The sequence below is a fragment of the Myotis yumanensis genome, unplaced genomic scaffold (genome assembly GCF_028538775.1).
Source record: "Myotis yumanensis isolate MYYU_CA2020_CCGP unplaced genomic scaffold, mMyoYum1.0.hap1 SCAF_7, whole genome shotgun sequence".
In the NCBI taxonomy this organism is placed as follows: Eukaryota; Metazoa; Chordata; class Mammalia; order Chiroptera; family Vespertilionidae; genus Myotis; species Myotis yumanensis.
In genome coordinates, this window is record NW_027223758.1 from 59,452,462 (window position 1) to 59,473,416 (window position 20,955).

At 43.5% G+C, this 20,955-nt stretch overlaps 1 protein-coding gene across 1 annotated transcript in view; it reads right to left on the reverse strand.

The window, feature by feature from the left end:
- Positions 1 to 19,993, reverse strand: part of EPB41L3 (erythrocyte membrane protein band 4.1 like 3) — a 213,553-nt gene extending 193,560 nt beyond the window's left edge. The window contains exon 1 of the mRNA XM_070420613.1: positions 19,882 to 19,993. The gene's annotated coding sequence lies outside the window, so the exon portion shown is untranslated. The remainder of the gene's footprint in view (positions 1 to 19,881) is intronic.
- Between the last annotated feature and the right edge of the window lie 962 nt (positions 19,994 to 20,955).

Sequence of the window (20,955 nt, forward strand, 5' to 3'; positions counted from 1 at the left end):
GTTTTGAAAACATCTACTAAGGACCAATTGAAATGGGAAGCTCTCATGTCAGGATTCATGACTAATTTAATACAAATCCATCAACAATGTACCATTTCCAATGGATTTATATTAGAAACATTGCCAATGTCACAAAAATAAATACATTTTATCTGCCACAAATGTAGCTATGAATATTTGTGGCCCGTGATTTATAGAAACAACCAAACAAGAGCCTTGGAAAATTCAGTTTCAAGCTATGCGGGATATTTTCTAATTACGTTGTAATATAGAACTACTATTAGAGATCAAATAAATTCAAAAGAGGCAAGGAAAACCAACAGCAACAGTTTAAATATAATTTTTTCATTCACTCTGATTCATCTTTGTTTCATTGGTGGCTGGGTGCCGCTAATAGTACACCTCAGGGCTTTCTCTCTAACACAGGAGGACCAACTGCAAACAAAGACACATGAGGTGTGTGCACACAGGCACCGGGATGCCCGAGACTTTGCCATCAACCAATGTCATTTGGCAATTTTCTTCTTTCACAAACAAAGAGAGAAATCAGCAGCTTAGGCATTAAGTTCAGGACTCACCCACATTATCCATGTCCCAACGCCCAGAGGTAACATTTTTCCAGATGATGGGCAGGTCCATGTTCCAAGAGGTAGTGAGACATAGAGGGTGTGCAAAAAGAGAGAGAAAAACGTCGGTTAGAAACAATTCAACAACTGGTGGAAACTTACCCCCATACTAAACATGATAATAATAGCTGCCCCCTTTCTAGAATTTGCCCCTCTGCCTAGACACCTTGGGTTAAGGAGACAGTTGCTGTAGAAGGTAGATAATTCATGAGAGAGCCAAAGAAATCTTACATTAACGTTTTCATTTAACTGTTGCAAATAAGAGAAAACACAGGTAAGCCACATATTAACATGTAATAGATGTTTCTGGAAAGGTACTATGAAAGAGCTAAATGACCATATAGGGACATAAAAATAATTAAAGCAAGTCTGGATTAGAAGAGGGAAGAAGAATCTAAGGCAAGGTAAAAGACTTAGGCTGACTCAAATCATACTCAGAAAACGAAGTAAAATTATTTACACTTTCCAACAAGCACTTGGCTAAAATAATTCTAATTATACCCTCTCAAAGGATACAAATTATAACCCATTTTAGATGTGCTACAGGTCAGAGCTATAGAATTGGAATTCTTCAAAGAAAGGATCAAGTAAATAAGTTATTATTATTATCCTTTTCTACACAGGCCCAGAAAAAAATTTACATGGTATACAATTTCCAGAATACATTGTTTTTCAACCCTACCAGCCATGATAATTACGTTAGTAGGGAAGAAACTTCACAGCATAAAATCACATAAACATTTTCAAGTAGCTGGGACTCCCCAGACTGAGCCTTCGTTTACAACAGTTTATCTGTTGTGGGCTTCCCACATGAACAATCACCTTGGAAAACCAGATTGTGCCAGTGTCATGCTGGAGGAGTTCTGTGACCCTTGGTTCCACTGCAGCCTCCTAGGCCTCTGCCTTCTAACTGTACACTACTAGTTTGTTCCATCAAAAGCTACTGTCAAGATAACTGAAAGCAGGAAGGGTCTTGGCAAGATATTTGTTCATAGCAACATTGTACACAATAGCCAAAAAGTGATAACAACCCAAATATCCATTGATGGTTTAAAAAAAAAAGTGGTCTATACACACAATGGAATATTATTCAGCCTTAAAAAGGAATGAAGTTCTGACACATGCCACAACATAGAATTTGAATTCTTCAGAGGAATGAATGAACCTCAAGGACGTTATGCTAAGTAGGCAAATCACAAAAGGACAAATGCTGTATGATTCCACTTATATGAGGTACTTAGAGTAATTAATTTCATAGAGACAGAGTAGAATGGTGGATTGCCAGGAGTTTGGGGGAGAAGGGAATTGGGAGTTGTTATTCAATGGGAAGATGAAGAGAGTTCTGGATGTTGGTTGCATGATGTGAATGTAGATAAAACACTACTGAACTGCACACTTAAAAAATGGTTAAGATGGTAAATTTTATGTGTATTTTACTACAATTAAAAACAAAAAAGCTACTCTCGGAATGGTTCTAGAAACTATCTGGCAACTTGTATAGATCCAGTCTTCAAAGGAAAGAATGAATGAGAGGGTAAGTCAATTCTCAAGATAAAGTGTCAAAAGACTTTAATTTGTAATAGAATAGAAAGCAGCCTAGTAGAAATTCAAGACATTTGGTACAATGAGAGCTGTTGCTTAAAAGGCACTGGAAGAAATGACAGATATGCCTACAAAGACCAGAGATGAGCAGGCTGTCTATACTCAGGTCTATGCCTCAAAAAGTGCAGGGACACTGCCCTCTCTTGTTCTATCCAAGTCCATGGACCCCTTGAAAAGTGTCCATGCAAATTCTTCTTATTGTCTATTGGGTATTATCTACCCTCTCAAGTCCTGATAATGAATGGTAAATTGTCTTCCCATTGTAGACATGCAAACTTTAATTGTATGGCCAAAGAGTACAGTTAACTATTTTTATTTGCTAAAGATCAGAAAAGGAAATTCATTGGTGAATGTATGAGTCACTATAATGGAATTAACTTTAAATATCTGCTTTCAATCACCTTCTGCTCACAATTTCTCTCATGGGACCTCTTATTACATGGGTTGACCTCCCAATGAGGGCAGGACTTAGGGAAAAGAAGGTGTGGGTTCAGTGGTCTTAAGGAACTGGGTAACCTTGAGTAAGCCACTAAACATCTCTGTTTCCCTGAAGGAAAAGGGCGTATAATAGATATACTGGTTTTTCTCATAGAGTTATGTTAATACCAAATGAAATGACACTTAAAAACAGTATAAGTACAAAGTAGTATAAATTCAGGGTGGGTTTTGAAATATCCCTAATTGTTTTCTGCCTCTGGCTAGAATGCTCAGGTCCTTCCCAGAAGATGAGGAATCCTATATAAAAAGGGTAATATGCAAATCGACCAAATAGGGCAACCACTGGTAGTTATGACATACATTGACCACCAGGGGACAGACGCTCAACACAGGAGATTCCCCCTGGTGGTGGGAGCCTCTCCCGCCTCCGTGGCAGTGCTAAGGATGTCCAACTGATGGCTTAGGCCCGCACCCCAAGGGCTGCCAGACTGCAAAAGGATGCAGGCTGGGCTGAGGGACCCTCTCCTTCCAGTGCACAAATGTCATGTACCGGGCCTCTAGCGTCCAAATAAGATAGGATATGCTGCAGCTGCAAGTTCACTTCCACCCTATCTCCCACTATCCCTGTCATTCACCCTATTGACTGATTTATTCCAACCAAATGAAGGCTCATGAGTCTAAAGTAGGTGGTTCTTTTTTAAAAAAAGAATTATTGTTGAAAGTTTTACATATGTCCCCCTTTTACCCCCATTGACCCTCTCTGCCAGCCCTCCCCCCTCACCCCATTGTCTGTGTCCATGGGCCATGCATATATACATACAAGGTCCTTGGTTAATTACCTCTCACCCACCCATCCTCCCCCACCTTCCCTCCCAGATTCCCCACTCTGTTCCATGCTTCCATGTCTCTGGATCCACTCTGTTCATCAGTTTATCTTGTTTCTTAGATTTCACATATGAATGAGATCATGTGATACTTGTTCTTAAAGTGCAATCCAGGACCCTGGGAGGTCCCTAAAACTCTTCTAGGAGGTCTGTGAGGTTAAAACATCTCCTAGTTATACTAACACATCATTTGCTTTTTCACTGTCATTCTCTTAGGAGTGTACAGTGGAAGTTTCTGGAAGCTACATGATGTATGATATCTTACCCTCAGTTTCTAATGCAGAAGCAGACATAATAATCCACTCTCTTCTATTAAAGCAGACATTAAATAGATTTGTGATGCCACTCTTTCCCCTAACTTATTTTTGTTTTGAAAAACATAGTTAACTTTCATAAAAATATGTTAACATGGAATGGACTTTTATTGTTATTTTTAAGTGAATCAAAATATGTATTAAAAAATTCTGAGTTGTAATTTCTAATGCATTAAATATCAGTAGATACAACACATAAACCAAAGTACTTTGCCATCTTCAATAATTTTTAAGAATGTATAGAGGTCCTGAGACTGAAATGTTTGCGGATTGCTGTGTCCAGAGGGCAAATGACACAAGATGAGGCCGCAGAGGAAGTAGGAGACCAGGAAGCAGTAGCAGACCCTGTGGCCACGTGACGGTTTCTGATCTTTATCTAAGAGCAACATGAGGCTGTTCCCCCTGTGTAGGAGGCTGCAGTTACAGTCCCTTTCTCTGTATGTGACAGTTACGCAGAATCATTCATTGCCCAGCTTCCTTTTGCACCTTATAATGATTCATTATACGAAAAATGAACTCATAAATCTCCATCCTAAAGCTCCATCACACTATAATGAATCTCAAGGTTGTTTTCAAAAAGAGTAATTTCTCCTGCATGGACAGATGCAGTGTCTGTACTGTGCCTACCTTTAAAAGCCAACTTGATGGCTAATTTGGAAGTGGGAAATGTTTATAGATGAGCTTCCTTTTATCTCCCAATACCGGTGCCCACATTCCAGTGAAGCCAGAATTAGGGTCTGGGCTCCTGCAGCTCTTACTCCGGCGATGCTGCTGCGTGGGGTGGGAGGAAATGAAGCTCCTAGTGAAATTGGCCTTTTCTAAGCTCAGGGAGGCCCTCCTGTGTGCTGGCAAACCCTCTCTGCTCTCCCGTGGGCTCTTTTGTACCTCTCCCCTCAGAAGCTGTTGCAAACTATTCATTTTCAAGTCCCCTCTGCACTCCCCTCCTTCCTAAGAAAAAAACATCACTTCTCTCTTCACCCAGAAGCTAAAGGCAGGAAGTGATTGAGTTAACATTCATGCACCGTGATGATAAAATTTATGAGATGTAACTTCAATTTATCTTTACTGGTGAAAGTATTACAGATGTTTCCCCTTTCCCTCCATTGATCCCCTCCACCCTGTCTCCCAACCCCCTCCCCGCCCCCGCCGCCTTCACCACACTTTAAAAAAAATATATATTTTTTATTGATTCCAGAGAGGAAGGGAGAGGGAGAGATAGAAACATCAATGATGAGAATCATTGATTGGCTGCCTCCTGCATGCCCCCTACTGGGGATCGAGCCCGAAACCGAGCATGTGCCCCTGATTGGAATTGAACCTGGGACCTTCCAGTCTGCAGTCCAATGCTCTATTCACTGAGCCACACCAGCAAGGGCTTTACCACACTTTTGACTGTATCTATGGGTTATGCATATAAATTCTTTGGTTAATCTCTCCCTGCCTACCCACCTGCAGTTTCCAGGAATAAGTAGCATTGAAAGCGTGATTATGATTTTAATAACAAGAAAATGATTGTATGTTAGTAACATCAGTGAGAAAAGACAGCTCTAAGACATGTCAAAGTGCAGGAATGTGTGTGTAGAGGGGCTACGGAATTTAGCCAGGGGACAAGGCCAGTCACAGCAAAAACCTTATCAAAGTATATTCTCCAGGGACAGCATGACTGAAGGGACTGATAAGGCCTTAGAACCTTCCATCAGGTTCTAAGATGATGAAACATCAAGTCCCTGGCTTATCATTTAAAAATATTAATGACATCTGGGCGGGGGGGGGGCAGTCATGGAATTAAACTCCTCAGTGTATCTAACTGAAGCATTGTAAGAAGGTGCTTGTTTTTGTGTGTTTGTTTCTGAGGGGTGTGGAACAAGGAGAGGAACCATGATTACACAGAGACAGTCTGTCTTCTTTTGGGAACCAGCATTAGCTTGGATGAGTCACTCGCCTGCCCTGTGTGCCTTGATCTTGTTATTTCTTAACATTACCTATTACAGAGATGTGGGAAAGGCGGAAAATAAAGCTTTCTCCAGCCCTCGGAAGAGAATGCTTCATGAATAGAGCCCCTCAGTAGGTGGCAGTTCTTTTTCTCCTTTCTTCCCCTTTTCTTCCTATTACAATAGGCCATTCAAAAGCTGCTAAACTTTCAGGCAACTCAGATGTATATACTTACAGAAAAAGAGAGAGAGAGAGAGAGAGAGAGAGAGAGAGAGAGAGAGAGAGAGAAAGAAATAGCAAGAGAGGAAATGTATTTACAGTGAAGATGGATGTTGGTAATTCATGAATATATTAAAAACAGAATCTTCTATCCATTGATGACTGGGTTGAAACCCTCCTCCCTACATTGGACCTGGTAACTCGATAGATGTAGCATCTGTAAACCCCTTCATCTTTATTTATTTTTTAAAAAATATATTTTATTAGTCCTTCTACAGAGAGGAAGGTAGAGGGATAGAGAGTTAGAAACATCGATGAGAGAGAAACATCGATCAGCTGCCTCCTGCACACTCCCTATTGGGTATGTGCCTGCAACCAAGGTACATGCCCTTGACCGGAATCGAACCTGGGACCCTTTGAGTCCGCAGGCCGACACTCTATCCATTGAGCTAAATCAGTTAGGGCAACCCCTTCATCTTTAAGGTTTGTCTAGATTCTAGAATCACTGGCCCCTTCCTCTCCCTGGCATCATGCTCTCGCAACAGGGGACTGTCTTTTTGCACTGGCAGCTGGGAGTCAGCTCATGGTTGGACAAGTCATCTCTTCCCAGAAGCCACACTCATATAAAAAGGTACACCTCTGTTAAATTCGGACTTTATTCTTTCTATCTCCCCTTGCCTGGAACAATAGTGTGATTAATCTGTCATTTGTTATTTCTTTATTGGCTTATTAAGATATAATATCCTACATACTACTGGCTTGTGAAATTGTAATTCCCACAGCAAACCTGTGCCAAATAAATTGCTGGCAGAGACAGAACCAGCCTCTGAGTACAACTTTGCTGAAAACCCTTCTGCCTGGGAGGTCCTAGTTCTGTGCCCACTGGTTCTCCTCCCCTCTCTGCCCTCACTTCCTCCTTCAAGTGGTTTTGTTTACCTGGGTTTCCTCCCTGCCCCCCCCCCCCCATTCTACCCCCTACACACTTCCATCTGTGGCTTCTTCTCTTTCTATCCCAGATGTTGTCTCTTGGTAATCTAGTGGATTCTTAAGGGGAGTTATTGGCATCACAGTCTCCTGGTTGCCTGGCATAGAAATACTATGACACATGCCTTCCCTCACCTCTCCCACTTCAGCTTTACACTTTCAGCTCCCACCCAGCCCACCCAAGTGGCTCTTTCTCAAGCCCACTATCCTCTCCCTCTCTTTTCCCCCTTCCTTCCCTCTCCACTTTCCATCATTCAACATCGGTCTGACCCCCAAAGCCCTACTTTTCCTTCAAGTCCAGGAGAACACGGGGTAAGCCATCCCAGTCAGAACTAACTGTTCCCTCTTTCGTGTTTCCTCAAAACGGAGATGACCACTTAAAAATGTGCATAAGATATTTTTAGTATGCACTAATTTCATACATATAAAGGTCCATGTGTAAGCTGGGGAGCATAATCATAGATTGAACACTTGTAAACCTATCACCTGACAATGAAAATATTGCCGATATTGTTGCACCTGCCATTCAGTCCACCACATAGGTATTCCTTAAAAATACTATTAAGTTTTGCATGGTATTACATCATTCAATCTTCTGCAACTTTCTTTTTGATCAACAGTATTAAGATTCATCCATGTGGTTGGTTTAAAGATATCGTTGATTCATTTTTTGTGGGTGTATAATCTTACTTTGTAAATATGTCATAATTTATTCATTCTCCTGTCCATAGATATTTGTGTTGCTTCCAATTTCTTGCTATTTTGGATATTTTTGAAACATTTCTTGATGCATATGTGTGACAGTTTCTCAACAATATATAATTATATGCAGAATTACTATTATGGACAATGTGCAATTTTTAGATGATAATGCATAATTGTTTTTCAATATTGTTTCAATTTACCTGCCTCTCTCCAGTGATGTATAAGATTTGATGCTTTCATAAAATCCTCTTTTGAAATTCATTATTACGACACTTTATATCATGTTTATTGGTGTTAAATACTGTTTTCCTATATGATGATATACATCATTATTTACTTACACTTTGATTCCTATGGCCTATGTCAGTACCTTACTTGTATAAAATGTTAAATGAAAATAAAACAGAAGTACATACAATGACCTGCATTTGATCTGAGTTACAAGATAATCTACTTTCAATGCAAATAGCATGAAAGGATTTGGGGTTATTAATCCTTTGCATCAAAAATACAATTAATTCAATTATATTGCTTTCCTACTATTACCAAGTTAGTTGAGCAAAATTAAGAAAATGGTGACTTTATTTGAGAGAAGACAATAAATTTAAAGCAAGGAATACATTTTGGGAAGTAAGAAAGTCTAATTATAAGCATAAAAGTATGAGTCAGCATAGCCTGTGGACACTAGCACCCAGAGAAGATAGATGAGGGACTCAGGAAGGGAGTACAAAGCACTATATTCTCATCCAAAGATTTGTACCTTAGACTATCCATGTGGCTTCCTGTCCTCGAGCCTCACAACTATAGTTAATAATAGTTATGAATTTGTTTTTATAATATAGATTGAATATAGTTGCTGGACTAACCTAGAAACCTAACCATAATTTTTAACAAATTCTTCCATGGCAAAGAACCCAAAATTCCAAACAACTACTGACAAATGCACTTTTGTTAAAAATGACTCATCGGTAACATGGGGAATGCCTATATTCAGAAAGTAGGTCTCTGCCTTTTATCATTGTAATCTTTTCATCCTTGGGGCAAAAGAACCAGTGGCTGAAGAAAAGAAGTATTTCCATGCTCTTAAAAACAAAATGCACAGCATCTATTAAACTACCCTTTGATCGCTGCTTATCTTCTGCTTTGAAAAAATAACTCAGAAAAGAAATGCCAAAACCTCCCAAAGTATGAGATATGTAGGTATTCCTTATGGGAGAGATATAAAAAGTTTTTTAAAAAACCAAGGGCCCAGAAAAAGAGGAAGACCATGTCAGCATAGCTCAATGTGGCTCTGAAGGGCCCGGGACACTACTGCACCCACATTACTCCTCCTTGGGAATGCAGCTGGAAAAGAAAAGGCTTCAAAACACTCAGAGGTCATTGACCTTGTCTTGCCCACATCTTAGATGCTGACTCTCACATCATGTGCAAATTGCTACTTTAGTAGGTCAGTGCCAGAAAGCAAATTCCTTAATTCAGTATGTCTCTTTGTGACCAGAGAAGAGTCAACAAAAAGTGGGTAAGAACTATGCCATAAATCGCTAGCAAGCAACCTCATACAAGGGCATTCAGCTTGTCTCTACAACAAAACCATCCAACCATCAAGAAAAGGAAGCCTTTGGAACAGAACTCAGTGTTTTCAGCTCTGGTAGAATGCACGTGCTCAGGGCACTCTGACGGTTTGGTGTTAAAGGGATAATCGATGCTTGCTGAAGTTAGAGGGAGAGCTTCAATAGAGATCTTTAAAATATTACTCTGTTAACTCAGCCACTTAAACTTTTTTGAAAATACATGAACAGATGCACTCTGATTTCTATCCTAGTTTAGAATGCTAAATCAAGGCATAATTATTTGTATTTACTACTTATCTATAATTATTTATATTTATTGAACACCTACTATGTGCTACATATAAAAAGACAGCATTACAAAGATATGGCTCTTGGCTATGAAGAGAGGTTGTTTTTGGTAGGGGTAGGAGGCTAAGCTGATGTTCAGGGGTAATGGGCAGGAAAAGAGGAAGGCCACGTGAAATTGACTCTGATTAATTTTCTGGGAGCACAATGCAATTTGCTCTATGGATCCATGGTGTACAGCATCACTTCCATCCACACCCAGCACAGCAAAGTGTAAGGCGAAGAAATGATTCTTACCCCTTATTTTTCTTTGACATTTTTTTTCTATTCTCAACTCTTATCCTCAGACTTGCTAAAGTTATATTTTTGGCTTGAGCAATCATTTTATGGGTCAGACACTTTTACCCAAATCAGCTCATTACCAGGCAGTACATTAACTACATTGCCTTAGAAAGCGCTGGTGGTTCAGTCCAGCAGTTCTTTGAAGCATCATGTAAGTGGCTCACAGTTAAAGCTATATTCCAGTCCTGCCTACTGATCTTGCATCTTGCACTAACAGCTAGTCAGGTATAACCAGCAACTCCCTTTCCTTGTGCCAAGTGGAGGTCAGGAGAAAGTGCTATGCTTTAGCCAGCATCTATCAATTCAAAAGATTTTAATAGGAACCACATAGATAAATCATTTTACTAGGTTTTGTAAAGATTACCCAGAATATCTTTGAAATCGCCCAAATCTATGTAGAAAGGTGAAAGGAGACAAAAATAAAATGAAATTCCAGTTAACATGGTTAAACAACGAAAGTGTTAAACCAATTCAGAAAAAAACAATGAACTGTCATCAGGTTAATGTGATCAATTATCCAGAGAACAAAACTATGTGAGCTGTGCTACTTCTCATCATCATTATATTGCTGTTGTTATTATTTAGTATTTTTATAACAGACCCTGTGCAAAGTTATATTTTTATTTTCTCATGTCAAAATTATGTTTCAATAACACTGACCTATAGAAACTATCATGAAGTTTATGCTGTTATAGGTTTAAAATTTTTTTCATTTATGATGATGCTTAAGGATTGTAGCTTTGAAAGCTGAAGCAGCTGTAACTCTATCATAAAGACGAATAAACTGTCATCCAGGGAAATTAAGTGGTGATGAACACACAATCTGGAAAATCACTTCTCTGCTTCTTTTTCCTGAAACACTCCTAGATATCTTCTAACCGCATCATAGGGAGAAAACAGCTACATTGAAGACGAAGTGCTACGTGAAGTAAGCTGACAAGTAAGCCTATATTAAAAGTATGAGACATAAAACAAAACACTCAGTGAAAAGGTTTGCCAACTGGGTTACATGTACACTTCAGCGGCTTTACTCATTGTTGCATTACCTAATTCATTTTGAACTTCAATATATTTTTCAAAGGAATCAAATAGCTAAGAATAGCATAAATTGCTCATCCTTTAGAGGTAAAATGTAGATGATGTTGTAACATGATAATCTTCCCCAGGATTCATAAATTTGTGAAAGTATCTAAGTGATCTAACCTCTTAAAAATAAGATCTCTATATTTTCAGCTTTTGTTTTTCCAATATCAACCATAAAGAGAAGAAGTAAGGAGTCTCCTGGGAAAGAACCGAGGTCAAGGGAGAAGAGAACCAAGGGACCTTTGGCCCAATGTCAGTGTGGGATGCTGTGCGAGATGCCAATGCTTCCTGCCTACCCATCTAACTGCCCATCCTTTTACACCATCAAACTTTCTCCACCCATAGCCAGAGAAATCTTTCCACATCTAACCTCCTGTGTTACTCTGCTTCATGCAATGCTTTCATGGTTCCCTTTTGTATAAATTCCAAAATTTTGTAAGTTTATAAGTTGGGTAAAATGCTCAAGCATTTATTATGCGCCGGGCATTTTATAGGAAACCATGGAAGCCGTGACACTTGCTTGGACCAGAGTGGGTTTAGTGGCATCCACTGGTGCTTTTGGGATCCTTGATGTTAAATGTCTACTATGGTAGCCAGAATAAGAGCACGTAAAAATGGTTGGTTGCAGCAGCACAGAGAGGATTTGGTTTTGCAAGCAGGAGAAAGAGCCCCATGGATTCCTCAGGGCAGTTAGGAGAAATCTGAGTATGGTTAGGATCACCATTGCTGCAGGTGGTGTTGAAAGTCAAAGAAATACAGTTGTATTACAGGTACTAAGCTCTTTGGCCTGGGAAACATGGGTTACCCTTGTAACCACTATAAATTGAAGTGCTCTTTTAAAAAAAACAACTCAGAACAGATCTGTCCATTTGGAAAAAAAAAAAGTAGTGTAGCAGTTTTACCTAATTATCTTGGTAATTAAGTGATCAATGTAGAGCCGGCAAGATCAAGCAATCTAAATGAATTTGTCACAGATTATTTTAGTGCAGACAGAAATAGATGTCTATGATACTCATTATTTTTCCAACATGAAAGATGCAGATATAGAGGGGGCAGACCAACAAAATAATAATTTCTATTCCATTTTGAAAGGCAGAAACATTTTGCAGTAGGATTATCAGGTCTATCTTTCTAATTGCATTTTGATTTGGATATTATTTAAAAACTGTGAAAAGTGGCAAAGAGAAATTTACATTTAAATATACTCAGGATTAAAGTTTATTTTTTAAATAGAGGCCTGGTGCACGAATTTGTGCACGGATGGGGTCCAGCCGGCCCGCCCCGATTGGGACTGATCAGGCTAGGCAGGGGCAGTTGGCCGGCCAGCCCCACCTGATTGAACGCCCGGTTGAACGCCTGGTTGAACTCCTGGTCGAGGGGACAATTTGCATATTAGTCTTTTATTATATAGGATGATTAAAAATAAATGTAGTCAGGACAGAAAGCTTGAAACATAAAGATCAAAAAAGTAGAAGTTGACTTGCTAAATATGAATTTCACACTGAATTAAATGTTAATAAAATATGCATCACATGTCAAACAAATGGGTACACTTGTTTGAGCACTATGTGCCAGTTGTTTTATAAGTATTATTTCTAGTTCTCGCAACTCTGTTAGGTAGGTATTACTAAACCAGTTTTTCAAAAAAAGAAACTAAGACTCAGGAAACAGGGTGATTTGTCCCCAGACATTCAACTAGAACCTACTGGTACTGGGGTGCAGCTTAGGTGAGTGTGTCGCTTATGTCCTATTTGTCCAATCCTTCTCTCAAGGTGTGTTTCCAAGGGAATGCAGACTAATACCGATTATGTATATAGGTGGTATGTGTGTCTGGATGGGGGACAGCAGCTTAGTTCATAAGAGTGGGGAAGGTAGTGAAGGTAGAGAGAACATTTTCCAAAAGTGACATCATTTAAACAATATTGAAAGAGCCATATTGAAAGTCATTCTTAAGACCATGATGAAAATATGTTTGAGGAATTGGCATGAAAGCACAACACTAGAAAGCAGAGGAAAAACAGGCAATGGCGGCACCTTTTAAATGTCCCCTTCCCAACATGTGTGTACTGCACAGAATAGCAAGGCTACCTGGCTCATTTCATATTTTATCATCATGTTTATTCTGCTTTTTAGGGCTTGCAGGGTATATATTTTTAAATATTCTCAGTTTGAATAGATACTTTCTTATTCACAATGCAAACTAAAAAGGGCATCCAACATTAAAAACAAAACAACAAAAAACAACTACTTCAGGGGAATGCAAGTGTATCTTAATCTGTTTTAAATCCTCAGACCTCTCTAGCTTGTCCAAATAATCTTTGCCCTCCACAGACTCCTGCTTTGATGATTTAGTTCTGCAGAATTTTGAGTTGAGACTGTTGGGGAAAAAATAAATTTTCTATTTAAAGGTGAAGCTGAGTCTCTGATCAAACATTTGATTGTATTTGAATTAATTCTGGTGAATCTTTCATGCTGCACATTAACATTGAAGGAGTTACAAAGGAGAGATTTGTATGGCATAATGCTGATTTTTTTAAAACTATCAGGCAAGTAGTGAAAATATCATGAGTGTATCACTTTATGATGTCATTTAGTGTTTTTTTCATCCTCTAGGTGATGTAGAAAATACTATTGTTTCTATTTGTCCATGAAGAAGTTGTGGCTGACAGTGGCTAAGTAAGCTGTCAGATGAACTGGGTTTAGAACAGGGTCCTGATAGGAATCACACATGTGTGGCCAGATGTTTTCACATAGTGGATGACCAACATCTTTCCAGTTTGAGACATATTTACATAAACTTTATAAACACCATGTGTCAAAATCTATAAAACATGGATATGACAGATCTTGATCACTTAGATCCATGCAATTTCTCATATTCCAGAAAAGGTTTGAGTATATGATTCTAACATTATAATAAAGTATCTAGTTCTTAACTCTTCAAAACTTTAGTACATGGTCATGCTCTGTTTTGTTTCTGACTTGTTCGTTCCTTGTGTGCAAAGGGCTGTTTGTAACTATTTGATGAGGATGGGTTTGTCCTCTCATGTGTTATGACTGTTTGGAAGCATTTCTGTTCCTGGAATATGAAGCTGGCAAGCTCTTTATAACAATTTGTTTCTCCACCTGTCCTCAAACATATCACGTATACACGAGGAATGGCCTAGTCTTTTCATTCTTCTAGAGCAGAAACATTTGAACAACTATCCATGCTAATTAACACATGCGTGATTGTGATTGCATTTTGTAAATCCTGGAGCTCTGAGAGGAATCAGATGAAAAGCTTCATAAAAGAGATCCTAGATCAACCAAATGTATCAGCTCCAAACCACTAATTCTCGTACATATTTCTGAATGCATATAGCATGTAACGGGCATCTTGCCCAGCATATCTCTTTTTTTCTCTCAGCTCAATCACTATCAGCTTGGCTCTCCACATGCTAGTCTGCTTTTGAAAGCTCTGTCCAGCTCACATGATTATAAGCTCATTTCTACAATGAAGAATGTTAATAATTATACAGATTCTTTCAGCTACCAAAGCTTAAATTATTCATGTAATTAGACCAAAATGAGGTAGAGGTGGTTTGTAAAAGTTTCCAGATAATTGCTTCTTTTCCACTTTGCCTGTAAAGATGCAATCAAGGGCTGGCAACTCTCTCATATTGACCTGACTTGGGTTGTAAGATCTTTCTCCTCTGTCATCACCCTTCTCAGGCAGCCCTATGCAATCATTCACTCAGTGAAGAGTTATTGAGCTCCCACTCTGGGCACCACTTAGTGGAGACTACAAAAATGAATAACTTCTCAATCAATAGAATAAAGAATAAAGACAAGGTATGTGGCCCGTGAGAGCAAAACGCAGAGCTGTGGAAGGAAAGAGGACGGACAGAGACCTTCTAAGGATTATCCAGAAAAGCTTCCTAAGGGCTTTGAGAAACTGGTAGGATTTCAAGCTGAAGATAGGATGAGGAGGGGCAATTCTGGTGAAGAAATGGATGAGCAAAGAACATAGAAATAAAACCTAAGGTATGTCTCAGAAATGCTGACAGGTACAGGGCGTTTCCTGTTGGAGCCAGTGGGAGACAACCCTGATGGAGAAGATAGAGGGTAGGGTTTAGAATACAAATCTAAAGGATTTAGACCTTATCCTTTAGGAAATAGGAGAGACTTGAGGTTTAGAGCCAGGGAGTGATATAACTGAAGCTGTTCTGTAAAATGATTGAACTGGGTGCAGAAGTGGGGGTGGGGATGAGAGAGGGCTAGGATGATTACTACATGGTCTGAGCAGGGTGGGACAGAGCCTGGGGTAGGACTGGTAGCAATGAGATAGAAAGGAAGTGACAATGGGAGTCACCACAACTTGAGCGCTGACATTTCTGCAGTGTGTGACTGCAGGAGAGCAATGTGAGAAGATGGCATACAAAGTGGAGACCAGGTTTCCCACCGGGGGACTTGGGACATGCTGTACTGGGTAAGGGAAAAGAGCAGGAAATTGATGAAAGACATTAGTAGACATACTCAATCTGAGGTGATTGGAACAGCTGGGTAAAAATACCTACTTGGCAGTTGGAAATGTGAGACTAGATTTCTAATGGAGGCTGACAATAAAGATGGTATAATAATTCATCCAGGCAACCTACACTCCTGATTCTAGAAAACCAGAGGCTTGTTGCCAGGGCAGCTAGGTGTTTCACAAGTTGTTGACTCCTCTTCAGGGAGTCTTCTTATCCCCGTTTTACTGATGGGGACCCTGTGGCTCAGAGCCATTACATAACGTGCTGGAGTCAGCGGTGAGATGGCTGAGTTCTGATTTATGTCCTTGTTTTTCCATCTCTCTAAGAAAGGATAGCTCTCTCCTTCCTCTTAGTTCAGAGTGTCGATGTTAAGTATTACCATGCATTCATTTACCCACTCATCTCTTTTCTCCAGTTCTAATCTCCCTTCATTCTACTTGACTTCTAATCGGCCCCAATTACATTCAGTGTCATCCCATGTCTCATCATTGCTCTTAACCTAGCTAGCTGCTCACTCTTTCATTATAGAGGATTCCAGGGCAGTGTACCGTTAGCTCCCATGCCTTGCATTCTGTCCAGGGTCCCACCAGGATCTGATCCCTTGTATTAGCTTTGGGCTGTGTGACCCGCAGCACTTCAGAACACATGCTGGACATCTATCTATCAGACCTGCAGTTTTTACAGGTCATTTCATCATGACACCAAATGCTCCCAGACAAAAGCCACATGTGCTCAACAAGCATGAAAACAAAATAAAGCATTTTCTTCTCGGCAATTCGGTGGCTAGGTGGCTACTTTGATTCTTATACTGCAGTTTCATTGATTCCCTGGCAGTACGACAAATCATACACTTTCTACCAGCTATTTATATTTCTCCCTCTTTACTGTGAAGAGCATGGTTCAACAGCTTTTAAAATGTCTAGCCTCTTTAGCAGCTCTCCACTGAAAGTCCTATTTTCTAATTAATTGTGTATCTTGCTATTCTTGGTTAACTGGTTCTAAATTGGCAAATTCTAAGTTCCATGTGCTAGGTCTCACACTTCCCTTCCCAGTGCCTCATAACTGAATCACAAAAGAATCCTCACCGTGTAGCAGGTGAAAGTTATTATTCTCCTTACAGATGAGGAAGTGCCCCAGAGTGAACTGTGACTCATCGGGCTCCCTGGATCTTTTTAGTGAACTATTCACAGCCAACAGCCCTGACTTAAGCTTTTGGTTAATCATCTCCTTGCAATCCAAACCACAGGACCCATCCATAGTGAAGTCTCCCTTGCTGCTGCCACTCAAAGTGCGGGATCACTTTGCTGAGATCCCTGAAGGTTCTCACATTTCTGTACATTAGCATCAAAACCATGTTTCCTTTCTAGAATGGGTGGGCAGAGGACATGTCATGTTCCCCCCTTTTTTCCTAACATTTGAATAATGATTTCTATAAAATGCATAGAATACTTGTGAAAGTAGTGACATCTCTGTTTCTAGATGTATTTAATCAGAGGTTGTTATAGAGGGACTTCAACCATGCAACTGTCATTCTGTTATTTCTAAATCTTCCAATAGCTTAAGTATATTATTATTTAAAGTGATTTCACCAATCCCAAATAGTTTAAAAATATATGTAATCACGCAGTGCACATTACTCCTCAAAATGACCATTATAGTTAATTTGCTATTCTGATTTACATAATGATGGACCCTAGAAATTATTAAATGCCTTTTCAGGCCAATGTTTTTAATTATCAGCCCCAGCCTATACATGTTTGTTGGACACCTACTATATACCAGACCCTGGGGATAAGAGGATGAGAAAGGCAGGGCCCTGCCCTCCATAACTTACAGTCCAGTAAGGATATCTCCAATGACTTAAATATCTAAGGGATTGAGAGGTAATAATCAGAGGTTTATATCTCTGCTTCTCAGCACAGAGAATGCTTTCCTGAAGTCACTGCATAGTCTAAGAAGCCTACTTGAAAGTCCTCTTTGGAAACTAATGTTGCAGGAGACGATCTTTAACCCTTTGGTGACACTTGAGTCTGAATGGGAATTGATCCAGCTGGGAAATGCCTATGGCAGACAAGGAAAGGGGAAGAAGGCCTGAAAGATCATTTCAAAACCAACCTAAACTTGACTCCTTTCCTGCTGTAAGTTAAATGTACACATGTAAGTAAGGACCTCCCCTCCCCTTCCTCCCTTCCTCCATATGCCACACAATTCCAGCGTGGGAAGGGCAAACCTTACAGGGAGCTTCGGGAACTGTCATTAGGAGAAATGCAATATAGGAGCCACCACCCAGACCCCGCTCTACCAGACTCGTCTGTTTCTAATCAAATGGAATTTAGATTTAAACCAGAATTAGATTCAGGATTTACAGTCCTTTCTACTTTCATTCATTTCACTGCTTCCAGCCCTCTCCTGGCCCAGTCTTAATCCAATGCACTTCGAGGGCATTAGGAGTTGTCCACGAGCCTGGGGTGGGGTGGTGGGGGCCCTAAGGCCTGGTCCTCTAGGGAGAGCGGCACCCAGGAACAGACCTCCGGAGTGGGTCAGCGGAACTCTGTCTCGGGATTGTTGGCGCTCACAGCCGCCCTATCTCCACTGCACCACCCGGATGCAGATGCGTGTTCTTTGCTCGCCCTTTGGACACGCCCCTCGCTCCGCAGAGGATCTGGTCCCCAGCACCCCAGGCTTTCCTCGCGCACAGGCGTCATTTCTGCATAATAAGGAAAAGCGAAAGCTGCGGCGGGCTGAGGGGGCGGCGGGACGCGCCGCGTGGCCGCTGCTCCGAATCCGCAGCCGCCAGAGGGGAGAGCTGTCACCACGCGGTGCGGACCCCGACCCCAACTTCCAGTGAACTCGGTGCCGGCGAGCCCGCAGCAGCCCCGACGCACCCTCCCACGCCGGCCCAGGGCCCTCCGGCCCCCACGGCTCGGGGGCGAATTCCCTCAGCTGGTCCCCAACCACCCCACCTCCCGAGCAGCATGCCCCGCGCCGGCCCGCGGGCCCGCCGACCCCTGGCTACGCGGCCCGAGTAAGAGGCGCAAGGCAGTTCGGTGCGTGGCGGCCCCAACTCCGACTCGGGAGCGACAGGACGCTCTCCCCGGAGCGCAGAGCCGCCTCCGCAGCCTCCACCGAGGTCCTCACTGCCGCTGCGGGAAGTGAAATGCCCGGCGAGGGGCGCTGTCTTGGATTTTGAAACACGGCCTCATTCGCCTCAGGGGCTCCCCGAATCCCCACCCGCACCCTCTGGCCAGATGACTTTCACCCCGGGATACCCCTAGTGGAGGCCTGGAGCTGCAGCGGGAGGAGATGAGCCAGAGGCGCTGAGTTGCTGGGATGCAGCTGCGCGCCCCTCGCGGTGAGAGGCGGGGGGGCCCTTCGGCTCGGCCCGGCTGGGCTGGGGGAGCGGGATGCCGAGCCTCTGCCTCGCGGAGGATCACACACACACACACACACACACACTGCTGCCAGGGCCACCTGCACTCCCCACCCCCCACGCCGCGAGCGGGACGCGGAGGTCAGGGAGCCACTGTTGACTTTAAGATTGCAGCTGAAACGCCCAGACGGAGGGAGAGGCGCTCCTCTTCCCAAGGCTCCCACATCCTAGGAGGCCTCCCAGTTTCCCCGAGCGAGCAACGTTCGGCTTCGGAGACTCCGCTCATTGGACAAGGGGTTCAAACTGCAGTGGGGCGAGGCTGGCTAGAGGAGCACTAGACAGCGAGCCCGCGCTCACCTCCGTTCTCAGCCAGAGAACTAGGCGGCACCGCTGCCTCCAGTGCACGACTAGGCGGCCGGGTGGGAGCCGGACCCCGGGCGCTCCAGCGCCGCCGAAGGCAGGGAGGGGAGTGAAGCAGCCACCAAGGCGCGCGCCGGCCAAGGCACGGAATCTCCAAATCGGCTGAGCAGCGGCGCGGGGCGAGGGAGGGCGGGGGTGTAGAGGCCAGAGGGGCGGAGGAGTTGCCGAAGCGGAGAGGGATGACGTCCTCCGGCGCCTGGGGATCGCAGGGACTGAAGATTCGTGCGCTCGCCGGCTAGGCGCGCTCACTAGGGGGTTCTCAGAGGCGCCGCGCACGGCTCCCGCAGCGGCTCGGGCACCGCGCGCACCGGGCGATCCCGCCCGCTTCAAGCAGGTGCAAGCCCTCCGGCCACCTTAAAGCTCCAGCGGCCCGTCTCTCGCCTCAGGGTGCCCTCCCAGGGTGCGATTCCCGGGGGGTCCCGGTAGGCAGTCCCCGGCGGGCCAGCCTCGCCCCTTCCTCGCCTTTTCCCTCCTCGACCTCGAACCAAGGGCAGGCGCCCGAGCCCCGGTCCCTGCCCACTCGGCGAGCCGGCGTCCTGACCTGCGCCGGGCTGCGAAGAGAGGAGGGGCCATGGAAAGGAAAGGTGCTCACCTGAGTCGCCGGAGCCTTCCTCCCCAGCCTCGCTGGCGCGTCTTCGCCGCCCCCGGGCACTACCTTCCTCGAAGAAAAAAAGTCGCGCAAGGGCAGCGAGAGGTAGGGCTGCTCACAGGTACCTGCGCAGCGGCTTTTCTCTTCGGATTCTCCCGGGTGCAGTCTCGGGCTCGGCGGCGGAAAAGGGCTCCCGGAGGCTGAAAGGGGCCGCCAGACCCCGGATCCTCCGGTAGCGGTTTCCCCGGCACCTCCAAGTTGCCACCTGCAGCGCGCGCCGGGTGCCTGTGACAGCCCGCGCCGCTCCGCCGGGGCTGGCCCGCCCTCCCCGCCCTCCCCGCCTGCTCGTTGGCTGCGCCCGGCGCCCGGGCGGTCCCAGCGCTCCGGCCCGCCCTGCTCCCGCCTCCCAGCCGGCGGCTCCGGGGTGCGGGTGCCCGAACAGGCCGCTCTTGGCTTTATAGCAGCGAATTTGGGGAGCTGCTCAGGCTTTTGCAAGCAGAGGAGGAATCTCTCTCTCTCTCTCTCTCTCTCTCTCTCTCTCTCTCTCTCTCTCTCTCTCTCTCACACACACACACACACACACACACACACACGATTGGAGGAACGAGAAAAGATATGAGAAATGCTCTTCGTGTGCCTTAAGGGGACCCGGTAACTTGGTTTCTTTCGCTGGTATTAAATTTGTGCAGTCTCTGAAAAGAGTTAACCTCACAGCGGCAAACAGTGCAGACATGTGAGCCGGAAAGTGGCTTGGAGCTAGTTCTCATAAAAGTATGCACGAAGCACTGAAATGTGAAGGTAAGTTCAGGAGCCTGTCTTTTCTCACTTACCCTGCACCATTGCGATGGAGGATCCTCCGGTTCCAGCACCCGAAAAGCCGCTCCCATCCCCACTGGTGTCCCGCGTGTGGGTCAAGTGCTTGCTTGGTTCTGAGGCTGCAAGTCCAGGCCAGGAAGACATATGCTGGTGCATGTAAGAGCCCTGTGCTCGGCACAATTCTTAGCCTTTTAAGTGAACATTATCTTTCTTTCTCTTCCAACTCTCACCCCAAAGACTGGGCCAGGAGTTCACTGCCCA